Genomic DNA, 14157 nt, shown 5'->3' on the forward strand with positions numbered 1-14157 from the left:
GCAGCTGAGATGTTAGTGCACTACTTACCCTGTCCCCTGGATGAATATTAATTTATTCTAAGAGTGTAAATTGATCAAAATGGCTTGAAAGCATTAAGCACTCTCAAAAGTGCTTTACATGACAAAGTACTACTCACTAGACTTCATCTTAATATTTTACAAAAAGTAAATAGGATTTGGCAAAGTTTTCTGCTTCAGTTAATTACTTGGAAGTAATCATTTTGTCTTACTAGAGGCGCAGCTGAGAGGACAAGCTGTCACTGACTTAGGAACTTCACAAACTGCAACAGAACAGAATGGTTGTGAACCAACTTTCTGCCCATTAAGTGCCTATTTATTCCATTCTACTGAACACTGTTTGGTTTACCTTTTTACTAAGATAATCCCCATGGTTTAACAAATTATTAATAAAAAATTATGCTAAAAAGAAAAACACATCACTTCTTCTGCCGTCAAATACCATATTTATCTTACGTTAGAGCTCATTTATTTAGAATGACTGTTTGGAGCCCCAAAAACAAGAAAAAAGGCCCTCTGAGCAGTCACAGGAGATGTTCACTGGAAAACCCCTAAGTCGTTTCCTAAAGCTGAAATTTATTTTAGACCATATCCATGTAAGCCCAATAATTTGATAATCTTTTACCTAATTAGAAATGAAGTTATAGGGGTGTGAAAGAGGGAATAGTGAAAGGATGATGTCACAACAAACAAATGACAGAGTGGAAAGTGGAAAGTGAGAGAAGACTAAAACAAAAATCTATAAAAATCACAAATAAATATAACTTTAAAAGTCCTGGCATCTAAAGCCATCATATAAAGGTCAGTAAGTTCTACACACTCCTTGAGTGTATCGCCAAACAGTAAATGCCTTGAAGTCAACATTATTATAAAAGACAAAATGAGAAAAATGTGTGTGTGTGTGTGTGTGTGTGTGTGTGTGTGTGTGTGTGTGTGAGAGAGAGAGAGAGAGAGAGAGAGAGAGAGAGAGAGAGAGAAATCTTTTATGGTGTATGGATACCTAAAAGGAGAAGCTTCTGCTATTGAGAACATCCATTTATATAAAGCACCTCATTACTTGATAATGGCAGACATGTGGAAAGTAATTTAAAAGAAGTACTTTTCACCACCGGTATGTAGAAGTAAGAGACATAAAGTGAAAATAAGTACCCTTCTTCAATAGCAACAAATATCTGAGCTATTCCTAGGGAGAAGATTCCAGAGTTTCTGCTACAAATATATTGCCCCTTTGCTGGTGTCCCTATAAGCATTGTTTTACCACCTATAGAAACTAGATCCTAGTTATATTCACAACCCCAAGAAATCAATCACCACAGAAAAAACAAGTTGGCAAACAGTTCAGCACAGGTTCTAGAGTCACTCTGCTTGGGTGCAAATCCCAGCTATGCTACCTATCTGCTGTGTGATCCTGGGCAATATTTAACAGTAGTGTGCCTAACTTTTTTGTTTGTGATTTAGGCTAATAGCACCTACCTCAGAGGACTATAATGAGCATTAAAACCAATGAATGTACTACTACGCTTAATATAAAAAATTTTTACAACTTAAAAATAAGAAAACAAACTAGCCTTTAAAATTGTCAAACAGGTCTGAATAGACATTTCACCAAAAAGAGATACAGATGGCAGAGAAAGACAGCAAAAAATCTCAACGTCCTTACTCAACAGGAAAATGCAAATTAAAGCCACAGTACCCGTGCACATCAACAGAATAACTTAAAAAAACAAAAACAAAAACAAAAAACTGAAAATACCAAGTGCTAGGGAGGATGTACAGCAACTTCAACTTTCACATGCAAAGTTGGGAATGCAAAATGGTACAGCCTACTTGGAAAACCATTTAGCAGTTTCTTGTAAACATATACTTATTATACAATCCAGCAGACTCAATCCTAAATATATGCCTAAGGGAAAGGAAAATATATGTCTATTAAAAACAAAACAAACACAAAAACAAAACCTTCTACTGGGGTGCCTCAGTGGCTCAATCAGTTAAGCATCTGACTCTTGATTTCAGCTCGGGTCATGATATCACAGTTGGTGGGATTGAGCCCCACATTAGACTCTCTCCCTCTCCAAAAATAAATGAATATTTAAAATAACAACAAAAACTTCTACTTAAATATTTATAGAAATTTTATTCAGAATTACCAAATCCTGGAAACCCAAATATCCATCAACTGGAGAACGGTTAAACACATTGTGGTACATCCATACAACGGGATGTTATTAGCAGTAACTTTCGAAATACAGCTACCACATGGATAAATCTAAAAGCATTAGGGAGTGAAATAAGCCAAACTCAAAATATATACTATATGACTCCACTTACACGATGTTCTGGAAAAGGCAAAACAAAGAGGGCAGAATTCCTATCAGTGGCTGCCAGGGATTAGGAATGAGGGGAGGAGACTGACTACAAAGGGGAACAAGAAAACCGTTTGGAGTGATGGAAGCATTCTGTATAGGGATTGTGGTATTGGTTCTATGACCTATATATGTTGTCAAAAATCATAGAACTGTACAACTAAATAGGGCAAATTGCACTGTACATAAAAAATAGCTCAATAAACCTGACTTCAAAAAGAAACTAGTTCATGTGTAATACAGTTATTAATATTGAACTGAGCACTAAGTAAACACTTTATAAACATGAACTTATTATTATGCTTCTTAGTAGAAGCAATCAGTATCAAATAGTTCAGGATGAGAAAGGTTAAGTCTTTAAACTTTTATATAAATAAAATGTGGCATCTTAGGCTTGTGATGCAAATATATTATACTTGTACATACAGTTGATGTCTATTTCTATAATTAGATCTCTATCAAGTCAGTATATACCTTAATATAAAGCTGTCATGGCTACTTGGAGGAATTTTCAGCATTTATATTTGAACTATTAGTTTAGCAAGATTAGGTCAATTAAATGAATTGAATGCAGCTAAAGTTAGGACACTGTAAATTTCTTTCTTTAAAATACAACTTATAAAAAGAATTTACAATGCAAGCAAGGACTCTCTTCTTTCCTTTCATTGTTACTGCTTCTCTTTGAACTCAAATGTGAAAAATCCCAGTATCTGAAAATATTAAACAGTCTCATGCTCATATCTAGAATACCTGGGCTTTAAAAAAAGGCTTGCTCTAGGGGCGCCTGGGTGGCGCAGTCGGTTAAGCGTCCGACTTCAGCCAGGTCACGATCTCGCGGTCCGTGAGTTCGAGCCCCGCGTCAGGCTCTGGGCCGATGGCTCAGAGCCTGGAGCCTGCTTCCGATTCTGTGTCTCCCTCTCTCTCTGCCCCTCCCCCATTCATGGTCTGTCTCTCTCTGTCCCAAAAATAAATAAAAAACGTTGAAAAAAAAATTAAAAAAAAAAAAAAAAAAAAAGGCTTGCTCTGAATCTGTCCCCTCGTTCAGGAGCCAACAGGAGAGATGGAAGAAGCATGCAAAGATCAAATCATTAAAATGATAAATGACCAAAATCACTATTCTCTACTACTTATTTTTTTAAGTTTATTTATTTTGCAAGTGAGAGAGAGCACAAGTGGGGAGGGGCGCAGAGACAGAGAAAGAGAGAGAGAGACAGAGAGAGAGAATCCCAGGTAGGCTCCAAACTGTCAGTGCAGAGCCTGAGGCAGGGCTCAAATTCACAAACTGTGAGATCATAACTTGAGCCAAAGTCAGATGCTTAACTGAGCACCCCAGGCACCTGTCTCCACTATTTAAATATAAAAAAAAAAATTTTTTTTTAAGACTGGGATTCAGTGTTCTAAATATTTCAGTGGGAAAGGATTCTCAAAGTATAATCCCAGGTTCTGAACAACATGCAGCATTTCCAAACGTGACCTTAAATGTCAAACATAGTTAATTATCATCTATCGCTAGTGGGTTAAAACAAGGCCTCCTTTCCTGTTTCTGCACCCATTATTAAGTAGGACATATCCATAAGGAACATTCTCCTGGACAAGCATCTGTGTGTTTTAAAAGGCACACCAAAGTCAAAAGGGGCCATCGCAGCGCCTGGGTGGCTCAGTGGATCGAATGCTGACTTCAGCTCAGGTCATGATCTCACGGTTAGTGAGTTCAAGCCCACTGTCAGGCTCTGTGCTTATAGCTCAGAGTCTGGAGCCTGCTTTGGATTCTGTGTCTCCCTCTTTCTCTGCTCCTCCCCTACTTATACTCTGTCTCTGTCTCTGAAAAATAAACATTAAAAAAAATTTTTTTTAAGAAGGGAATCAGGCTTTGGCTGGTTTTGTTTACTAATGTATTCCTATCATTAAGACAGGGCCCAACACACAGCAGAAACTCAGAGACATGAATAAATAACTTTTCTAAAACAGTTCATTAAAGGAAAATTATAGCATATCAGGATTTTACTGCACATTCAAATATTTTTTAAAGACATGATTTGGCCCATAATTTGATACTGCAAAATTCATGTACCTACCTGTGTTATAAGATTCCATCGTAGGTACTATTTTGGATGTTGTTCTTTCCCTTCTTCTCAAAAACAACCCAAGAATTGATTTACAATTATATTTTTTATGATGCTCCCAGGTAATATTCTGACTGCAATCTCAAATTTCATATAGATGTATCTTTTATACATGATGTGATATATCTTTTAATCTCTTTTGATTAAATTTTAAATTCAATGTTAAAGACAATGTGTCCTTTACTTCAGTGGATTGTAACCAGGGATCTACCTGTGAATTACCTAAAGGAGCTTCATGCCTACTGTTGGAAACAGACTGAATAATGTGGGTAGAAGCCATGCTTCTGAGCACCTCTGCTCTACTGCTCTGCAGCCTTACTATCTAATGTAGTTAGTGGTCTTCACACAGCAGTCACTCAAAAAGATGCTTGTTCCCTTACTATTTAATAATTTCTAAATGTCGTGGAGAGGAAATCCTCTATTTTTTACATTGAGTTTAGAAACTTAAGATCCTCCTTTGCTACTGCATCATACTGTAGGAAAAATAATATCGCAACAACATCCTAACTGTCCCTTTTCCTACCACCAACTACCTATTTCCAATTCACCTTTCACTCTGCTATCACAGAATCTTCCTTTAAAAAAACACTATGTGAAGTGATGTGATTATCAACTCATGACTAAAAAAAAAAGAAACTAACAAACTTTGATTCCCCCAAAATAAAATAACCTAGACTACCTACCATGGTTTTCAAACTTTTGTTACACAGTTGAATTCTTACAAAAATCTTCAAGGAACTGAGATACTACATACATTTAAGTCTTTGTTGTTTTCAGAAAGTCTAAAATTACCAATCCTATCCAAACTCATTTTAAAAATAGGGAAAGGAGGGGTGCCTGGGTGGCTCAGTTGGTTAAGCCTGACTTTGGCTCAGGTGATGATCTTGTGGTTTGTGTGTCCAAGCCCTGTGTCAGGCTCTGTGCTGACAGCTTGGAGTCTGCTTCAGATTCTGTGTCTCCCTCTCTCTCTGCCCCCCCCCCCCACTTGTACTCTGTCTCTCCCTCTCTCAAAAATAAATAAACATTAAAATTTTTTTAATTAAAAAAATAAAAATCGGGAAAGGAGATAACTGACTTGCCCAATGTCAAGTTCATGACTGATCTGAGGTACTCCTAGGTATCCACTCATTTAACATTTACTGAGCATCTACTATGTGCCAGGCACTCTTCCAGGCCCTTGCTACATAGCAGTGAACAAAGGAGACACACTGTTGGTAAATGATCCCTCCCCACATGGCACTTATATTCTAGTAAGGGACAAACATTATGGACTAAATACAGAGCATGTCAATTATAAATAAAAGATAAAATACACATATGCTAGTGATAAGGACAAAGAAGGAAAAAAACACAATAGCAAAGAGGAGAATAGAACATTTTAGACTAGCTAGGGAGGATTTACTTTTGCCATGTCACCTTTGCATAAAGACTTCTAGCCATGTAGACATATCTAAGAAAGAACATTCTAGACAGAGAAAGCCTGTGCAAAGACTCTAACAGGGAGCTTAACTGATACGTTTAAGGAAAGCAAGGAGGCCAGTGTGGGTCAAGTAGAGAAAATAAGAAGAGTAAGAGGAGGAGAAGAGTACTAGGAACTAGTGGAGAGCCTCACTGTTTAGAGACTTAATAGTTGGAGAGTTTTCAGCATATGAGTCATAAGATTTGACCGCTGTGATGAAAACACACTGCAAAGGGGCAAGGAAGGAAGCGAGGAGAAGCTAATGCAATAATCCAAAGAGGATAATGACTAAAACAAAGGAGGCAGCATAAGAGGAAGATCTGACTCAATTATGGATGTTTTTGAGGAATACCCAATGAAATTTCTGAATGGACGGAAGTAGTTGGTGGGGAAAGAAAGGCTTCAAAACTCCATTTCTGGCAACTGAAAGACTGCTGTTGCCCAAACTGAGCCAGGAAAGACTACAGATGATGACGGTTTAGGGTATGGAAACATCAGGAGCTCAGTTTTAAACTCATTAAGTTTGAGATGTTCATCAGCTCTCCAAGTGGACATGTCAAACTGGACAGATTGCCTTGGAGTTGCAGACATAGTCCTAAGGCCATGGGAAGGGATATGGGCTAGGTATAGAAATTGTAGTCATTAACATATATACAATAATAAAGCTACAGGTAGAAAAGGTAAGGACGACAGACCTCTGGGACACTCCAATATTGAGAGGTAGAGGAGAGGAGGTAAAGTTAGCAGAGAAGGCTGAGAAGGAGTATCCAAAAATATTGCAGGAAAACAAGGCAAATATGGTACTACCCTGGAATTTGAGTAAAAGTGTTTCCAAAAGAAGGGATTGAGCAACTGTGCCAAATGCTGATGACATATCAAATAAAATGATGTCTGAGAAAAAAATGGCAGTTGAATTTAGCAACATGAACGTCACTGTTAATTTTTTTTTTTTCTGATGTTTTAATTTATTTTTTAAGACAGAGAAAGCATGAGCTGGGGAGGGGCAGAGAGAGAGGGAGACAGGAATCGAAGCAGGTTCTGCACTGACAGCAGAGAGCTTGATGCGGGGCTCAAACCCATGAGTTGTGAGATCATGACCTGAGCTGAAGTCAAGATGCTTAGCTAACTGAGCCACCCAGGCGCCCCACATCACTGTTAACTTTGTTTTCATGCTATGATAGAAAAAAAAAAAAAGATAAGTAAAACATCAGATTACAGGGAATTTAACAGAGATTGAAAGGTGAGAAACTGTTGTGAATGAGTCAAGAACAGATTTGAGAGGGGAAGGGAGGGCTTCTTTAAGAAAGGCAGTGACAGGGGCGCCTGGGTGGCTCAGTCGGTTAAGCGTCCGACTTCAGCTCAGGTCACAATCTCACGGTCTGTGAGTTCGAGCCCCGCGTCGGGCTCTGGGCTGATGGCTCAGAGCCTGGAGCTTGCTTCCGATTCTGTTTCTCCCTCTCTCTCTGCCCCTCCCCTGTTCATGCTCTGTCTCTCTCTGTCTCAAAAATAAATAAATGTTAAAAAAAAAAAAAAAAAGGCATTGACATTTCTATTGCCAAGAACATTCCATTTTGTATTGCAGTTAATTTTGTACAAGTCTATCTATACATCGATAAACTGGTAACCCATTCAAGAGCAGGAACCATACCCTGCAGCTTGTACGACCGACTGTGACTGTGGACAGAAGTTTGAAGATTGGAGAACAAAAATCACAACCAGGCTACATTTAAGAAATAAGTCTCCTGGGGTGCCTGGGTGGCTCAGTCAGTTGAACATCCAGCTCTTGATTTTGTCTCAGGTGAGGATCTCACCGTTCATGGGATGGAGCCCAACACCAAGCTCTGCGCTGGCACACAGTCTGCTTAAGATTCTCTCTCTCCCTCTCTCTGCCCCTCTCCTGCTCTCTCAAATATAAATAAATAAATTAAAAAAAATAAAGAAGTCTCCTCATCAAAATTTTACTTAACTGAATACATAAAATTACCAGATATTCAGAATAACTGGAAATTTTTATAATTACCCCCAAAATTCAATTACATTTATGTCAGTTCACTAATAAGATATTTTTAAAAACACAAGAAACCCGATACCAATATTTTGGAAACTTTTTTTTTTTAATCCTATGGCAGGAGAATATTTAAGCAAATGGGCTTTTAGCACAAGTTCAAAAAATTTATCTCTAATACCCCAAACCTCCATGCTCTTTAAAAAGAGAAAGAAAAGAAAAAGACATCTTTTGCCATTAGTAAAGTTTAAGATTATGGTAGAAAGCAAACCTCTTGGGGTGCCTGGGTGACTCAGTCGGTTGAGCGTCCAACTTCAGTTCAGATCATGATCTCACTGTTTGTGGCCTCGAGCCCTGTGTCGGGCTCTGTGCTGACAGCTCAGAGCTTGGAGCCTGCTTCAGATTCTGTGTCTCCCTCTCTCTCTGCCCCTCCCCCACTCATGCTCTGTCTCTCTCTGTCTCAAAAATAAAATAAACATTAAAAAAAAAGCAAACTTATTTTAAAATAGCCTGATTTACACTATTTAGACTCTGTCTATTTTTATATAATATTTATTATCTAACACAAATTAAAGATCCTGTTTACAAAGAGATTAAGAAAAAGCTTAGTATTTACGGCTTTAATTCTCATAAACAGATGAACTCAAAGTTAATTCATAATTGCTTGTGGACTGATGACTTACTTGGCATGACTTTCTGCTTAGGACTAAATCACAGAATGCTTAGCCCTAAATATTATAACCCACCAATGTGAAAAAAAATTACATTCTATTATTTTTGCTCTTTAATAAAAATAACTAAATATAAACAAAAAAGGGGAACTTTAGGATATGTTAAAGGAACATGAACTTCAATTTCTAATTGTACTGCTGGTCAAAATCGAGAAATGAAAAAACCGACATTAGCAACTAGCCATGTAGTCCAAAGCATAGGCTTTAGAGTAGGTGACCTGGGTTCGGTCCCAGCTCCACTATTTTTTTTTCAACGTTTTTTTTTTTTTTTTTTTTTTTTTTATTTATTTTTGGGACAGAGAGAGACAGAGCATGAACGGGGGAGGGGCAGAGAGAGAGGGAGACACAGAATCAGAAACAGGCTCCAGGCTCTGAGCCATCAGCCCAGAGCGTGACGCGGGGCTCGAACCCACGGACCGCGAGATCGTGACCTGGCTGAAGTCGGACGCTTAACCGACTGCGCCACCCAGGCGCCCCCCAGCTCCACTATTAACTAATTGCATGACTTAGGGCTATTTAAACTCTCTGTGCCTATGTTTTTACTTCTGTAAAAAGGATCATGCTAATCCCTATTTCACCAAAAAACTCACTTAAATTGCTTATTATAATACCAGGAGGACACATGATGTGTTCTCAATTATTTATCAAAAAACAGGAGGAGAGGAGATAACATACTAGAAGTACATTTATAATCAGCAATAAAACGGAATGAACTATTGATAAACACAACTTGGATGACTCTCAAAAACATTATGAGGAGTCAAAGAAGCCATTGTCAAAAGGTTACATACTCTAGGATTCCAAATATATGACATTCTCCGAAATATCAAAGTATAATGTTGGAGAACTGATCAGTGGTTGCAGGGGCATTGATTAGGGGTAGGATGTGACTATAATGAGAGAGCATGAGGGAGTTTTGAGGGGGGGATGGAATTGTTCTACATCCTGATTTAAAGAAAAAAAAAGGTGGGGGGGCACCTGGGTGGCTCAGTAGGTTAAGTGTCTAACTAGATTTCAGCTCAGGTCATGAACTCACGGCTCATGAGTTTGAGCTCCATATCAGGGTGCTGTGAGCACAGAGCCTGCTTGAGATTCTCTCTCTCTGACCCTCCCCCACACTCACTCTATCAAAATAAATAAACTTAAAAAAAAAAAAAAAACAAGACCTGATATATGTTGCTCCCAAAAAATAATTTTTAAAGGCCAATTTTACTCTGTAATTTTAAAAATGAAACAATTGGGTCACCTGGGTGGCTCATTCAGTTAAGTGTCTGACTTTGCCTCAGGTCATGATCTCACAGGTTCAGGGGTTTGAGCCCTGCATCAGGCTCTGTGCTGACAGCTCAGAGCCTGGAGCCTACTTCAGATTCTGTGTTTCCCTCCCTCTCTCTCTCTCTGCCCTTCTGCTTGTGCATGCTCTCACTCTTTCAAAAATAAATAAGAATAAATATAAAAAAAAGTAAAATTAAACAATTTGTTTAAAACCCAAAAGTCCAAAAAGTCATTACTCCAGTCCCTGACCATGAGAGAATAGAAGACAAAAGACAAAATCAAACTGAGGGACATTCTACAAAATATCTGCCTGATAGTCTGAAAATGTCAGTCAAAAAAAAAAAAAGACAAGAAACCATCAGAGATTTAAGAGAATTAAGAAGACACAACAATTAAATGCAGGGCAGCTGGGTGGCTCAGTCATTAAGCATCTGACTTCGGCTCAGGTCATGATCTCACAGTGAGTTCAAGTACCACATAGGGTGAGCTTGAGCCCTGCTTCGTGTGAGCCCCACTTCGGGTGAGTCCCGCTTCTCCCCTTTCTCCCCCCACCCCTCGCTCACTTGCACCCCCTCTCTCAAAAAAACAAAGACAACTAAGTGCAACACATCCTGGAACAGAAAAAAGACATCAGTAGAAAAACTATGAAAAATCCTAATAAGGTTTATAGTATTCTACCAGTCTTAGTTTCTTAGGTTTCTGGGTTTTGTTTTGAGAGCAAACATGGGGGAGGGGCAGATGGAGAGGGGGAGAGACAGAATCTTAAGCAGGCTCCACACTCAGCAAGTATTCTGACTCCTAGCTGGATCTCTCAACCATCAGATCATGACCTTAGCCGAAATCAAGAGTTGGATGCTCAACCATCTGAGCCACTCAGGCGCCCCTTGATTTCTTAGTTTTGATAGCTGTAATGTGATTGTGTATGACATTAACATTAGTAGAAGCTGGATGAAGAACATAGAGAAGCTCTGTACTATTTATGCAATTCTTCTGTAAGCCTAGAATCACTTCAAAATAGGTTTAAAAAGATTAAATACCAGAAAAAGTAAGGTTTGCAATAATTTCATGAAGCAAAAATAGGTTATTTCTCTTCCAGAAACCAACCAATGCCATCCTGCATATTTTCATTCCCTCAGTGTAAGTTTAACTACCTAGTCTAGTTTGTACCTACATTAAGATAATATATGTTATCTGAAAGGGATAAAAGATTGTACCATAAATGATATAACTTATTAGCTATGCTCACTTCCAGAATATATGTTTATACCTTTAAAAATTGTATCGGGGCACCTGGGTGGCGCAGTCGGTTAAGCGTCCGACTTCAGCCAGGTCACGATCTCGCGGTCCGTGAATTCGAGCCCCGCGTCAGGCTCTGGGCTGATGGCTCGGAGCCTGGAGCCTGTTTCCGATTCTGTGTCTCCCTCTCTCTCTGCCCCTCCCCCGTTCATGCTCTGTCTCTCTCTGTCCCAAAAATAAATTAAAAACGTTGAAAAAAAAAAATTGTATCAACATTTGATTTCCCAATTCAAGAATGATGCTTTTTAAAAAAGGAATTTCTCATAAATCCTACCTCTTAATATTCCTATTAAAAAAAAAAAAAAAAACCTTTCAATAGCCTACTAGTGCCCACAGAATAAATTCTAATATAAGATATTTTTGCATCTTGACTTTGGTCTACCTTATTGCATCCTTACTTGTGGCCTTTCCACCTCCCAACAAACACCCACAATCCAGCTTTGCTGAGCTTAATTCAGAGCATGTCATGCTTTCTACCTCCATATTTGCTGGCCTTCCCCACCAAGTAAATCTCCTGCAAAGCCCCTCTCTCCATCACTACAAGAAAGAAGTGGTCCCTTTGAGCCTCACTCTGTATTTTAAAAATTGTCTGATAGATGCATGCATCACATTGTGTATGTATTCACGTAAACATTTATGTACTGTTGTACAAAGCACTCTGACAGGTTTTGGGACTTAAAGATGAACTGATTTCCTTCATAACTCTTCCTGACTACTCTGCTGGAATAACTGGTGAAGAACATATCGTTGTTGTTGTTGTTTTTAAATCACTTGTTTACATGTCTCACTGGTCACATATTTTAGCCTGATAGCATTCCTGACCCACAATAGTTCTGTAATAAATATTTGCTGAATGAAAACATTTGGAAGTCAACTAAATATTGGCTCAATGATAAATCTGTTTTTTCTCTTCCACACAAAACAAACCATTCTCAGGTCATTTCTGTAGAAGTCTAAATTACACAAAAAGCAAGGCCTTTTCCTCACTTTCCTGAATGGACTGATATCTCTGAATAGGTTGGTTAAGGCTGGGTCTGGCAGCCCTATTTGGGGATCAAGGCAAGAACAGTAAACTTTATATTCGTTAAGAAATCACAGTTTCTGGGTTAGTCCCCATGCTCACACCTGAACATCTCATTGTGTTAATAGACAATGAATACAATTAAACAGAGAGAGAGGCATGGAGAGAGAAGGAGAGAAAAAAGAAAAACTCCCAATAGAGTAGAACTGATTATCCAAATAGGGCCCTTTCCCTCAACTTTTGGTCTTCTGTCCCTCTCAGGCTTTTACTTACACAACCTTCTGTCAATAAGCTAATTCTAAATAATTAGAAACAAACTGGTAATTGTTTCAGTAAAAAGGAATATTCAAATGAGATACTTAGCCTACAGGCTTTATATTTCACAATACTGTACACATGGAACAATTAGTGACTTCTTTAAACTCTTATTTTACTACCATCACAAAGGATACACTTTAGCTGTAGCTAAACTGCTCTGCTGCTCTTCTTCCCTACTTGAAACCATATCACTGGTACAAATGAAAACTTTAAAACTTAAAAGTATTTTAGATCTACGATCATTTCAGAAAATATTTCTTGGACTCACACAATGCTCTCAGTACTTCAATGTAAGTATTTTAGATCTACGATCATTTCAGAAAATATTTCTTGGACTCACACAACGCTCTCAGTACTTCAATGTAAGTATTTTAGATCTACGATCATTTCAGAAAATATTTCTTGGACTCACACAACGCTCTCAGTACTTCAATGTAAGTATTTTAGATCTACGATCATTTCAGAAAATATTTCTTGGACTCACACAATGCTCTCAGTACTTCAATGTAAGTATTTTAGATCTACGATCATTTCAGAAAATATTTCTTGGACTCACACAACGCTCTCAGTACTTCAATGTAAGTATTTTAGATCTACGATCATTTCAGAAAATATTTCTTGGACTCACACAACGCTCTCAGTACTTCAATGTAAGTATTTTAGATCTACGATCATTTCAGAAAATATTTCTTGGACTCACACAACGCTCTCAGTACTTCAATGTAAGTATTTTAGATCTACGATCATTTCAGAAAATATTTCTTGGACTCACACAATGCTCTCAGTACTTCAATGTAAGTATTTTAGATCTACGATCATTTCAGAAAATATTTCTTGGACTCACACAATGCTCTCAGTACTTCAATGTAAGTATTTTAGATCTACGATCATTTCAGAAAATATTTCTTGGACTCACACAACGCTCTCAGTACTTCAATGTTCTCAAATTTCTATCTCCAGGTCTTGCTCTTGAACTCCAGATTCTTCTATCCAACTTGACAACTCCATTCAAATGTCTAATAGACTTTTCAAACTTACCTCATCCAAATCTGAATTCCTGATCTTCCCTCCAAAACCTACTCTACCCAGTTGTCCCCAGTTGTCTTGGCAGAGATTCAACACTTCTAGCTGCTCACACCAAAAACTTTGGCCACTGACTCTTCTTTCAGTCCTCTAGTCATATCCAACCTGTCGAAAAAATCCTGTTGGTTCAATCTTCAAAACATATATAAAATCCGAAAATCATTCAACTTCATTGCTACTCTCACGCTGCAAACCACCTTCTGCTCTCATCTGCATCACTTCAGAGTCTTCCTGCTTCTATTCTTTCCCTACAACATACTCTCAAAGCAGCAGCCAGAAGTAACCTATTTAAAAAGACAAGTCAGGTTATATCACTCTCCTGCTTCAAAACCCTCCTGTAGTTCTTCTTTTCACACGCAAAAATAGAAGTCTTCATAACAACTTCAAGGATAAGATCCTACTCTGGCCCCAACCTCTATGATTGTATCTCTTACTACTTCCTGCTTGCTTGCTCTCTTCTCATCA

At 38.2% G+C, this 14157-nt stretch overlaps 1 protein-coding gene across 1 annotated transcript in view; it reads right to left on the minus strand.

Moving 5' to 3' along the window:
* ELF1 (E74 like ETS transcription factor 1) overlaps positions 1–14157 on the minus strand; it is a 111401-nt gene that overhangs the window by 84829 nt on the left and 12415 nt on the right. The gene's annotated exons all lie outside the window — the stretch shown is intronic.

The sequence above is a fragment of the Neofelis nebulosa genome, chromosome 1 (assembly GCF_028018385.1).
Source record: "Neofelis nebulosa isolate mNeoNeb1 chromosome 1, mNeoNeb1.pri, whole genome shotgun sequence".
Taxonomy (NCBI): domain Eukaryota; kingdom Metazoa; phylum Chordata; class Mammalia; order Carnivora; family Felidae; genus Neofelis; species Neofelis nebulosa.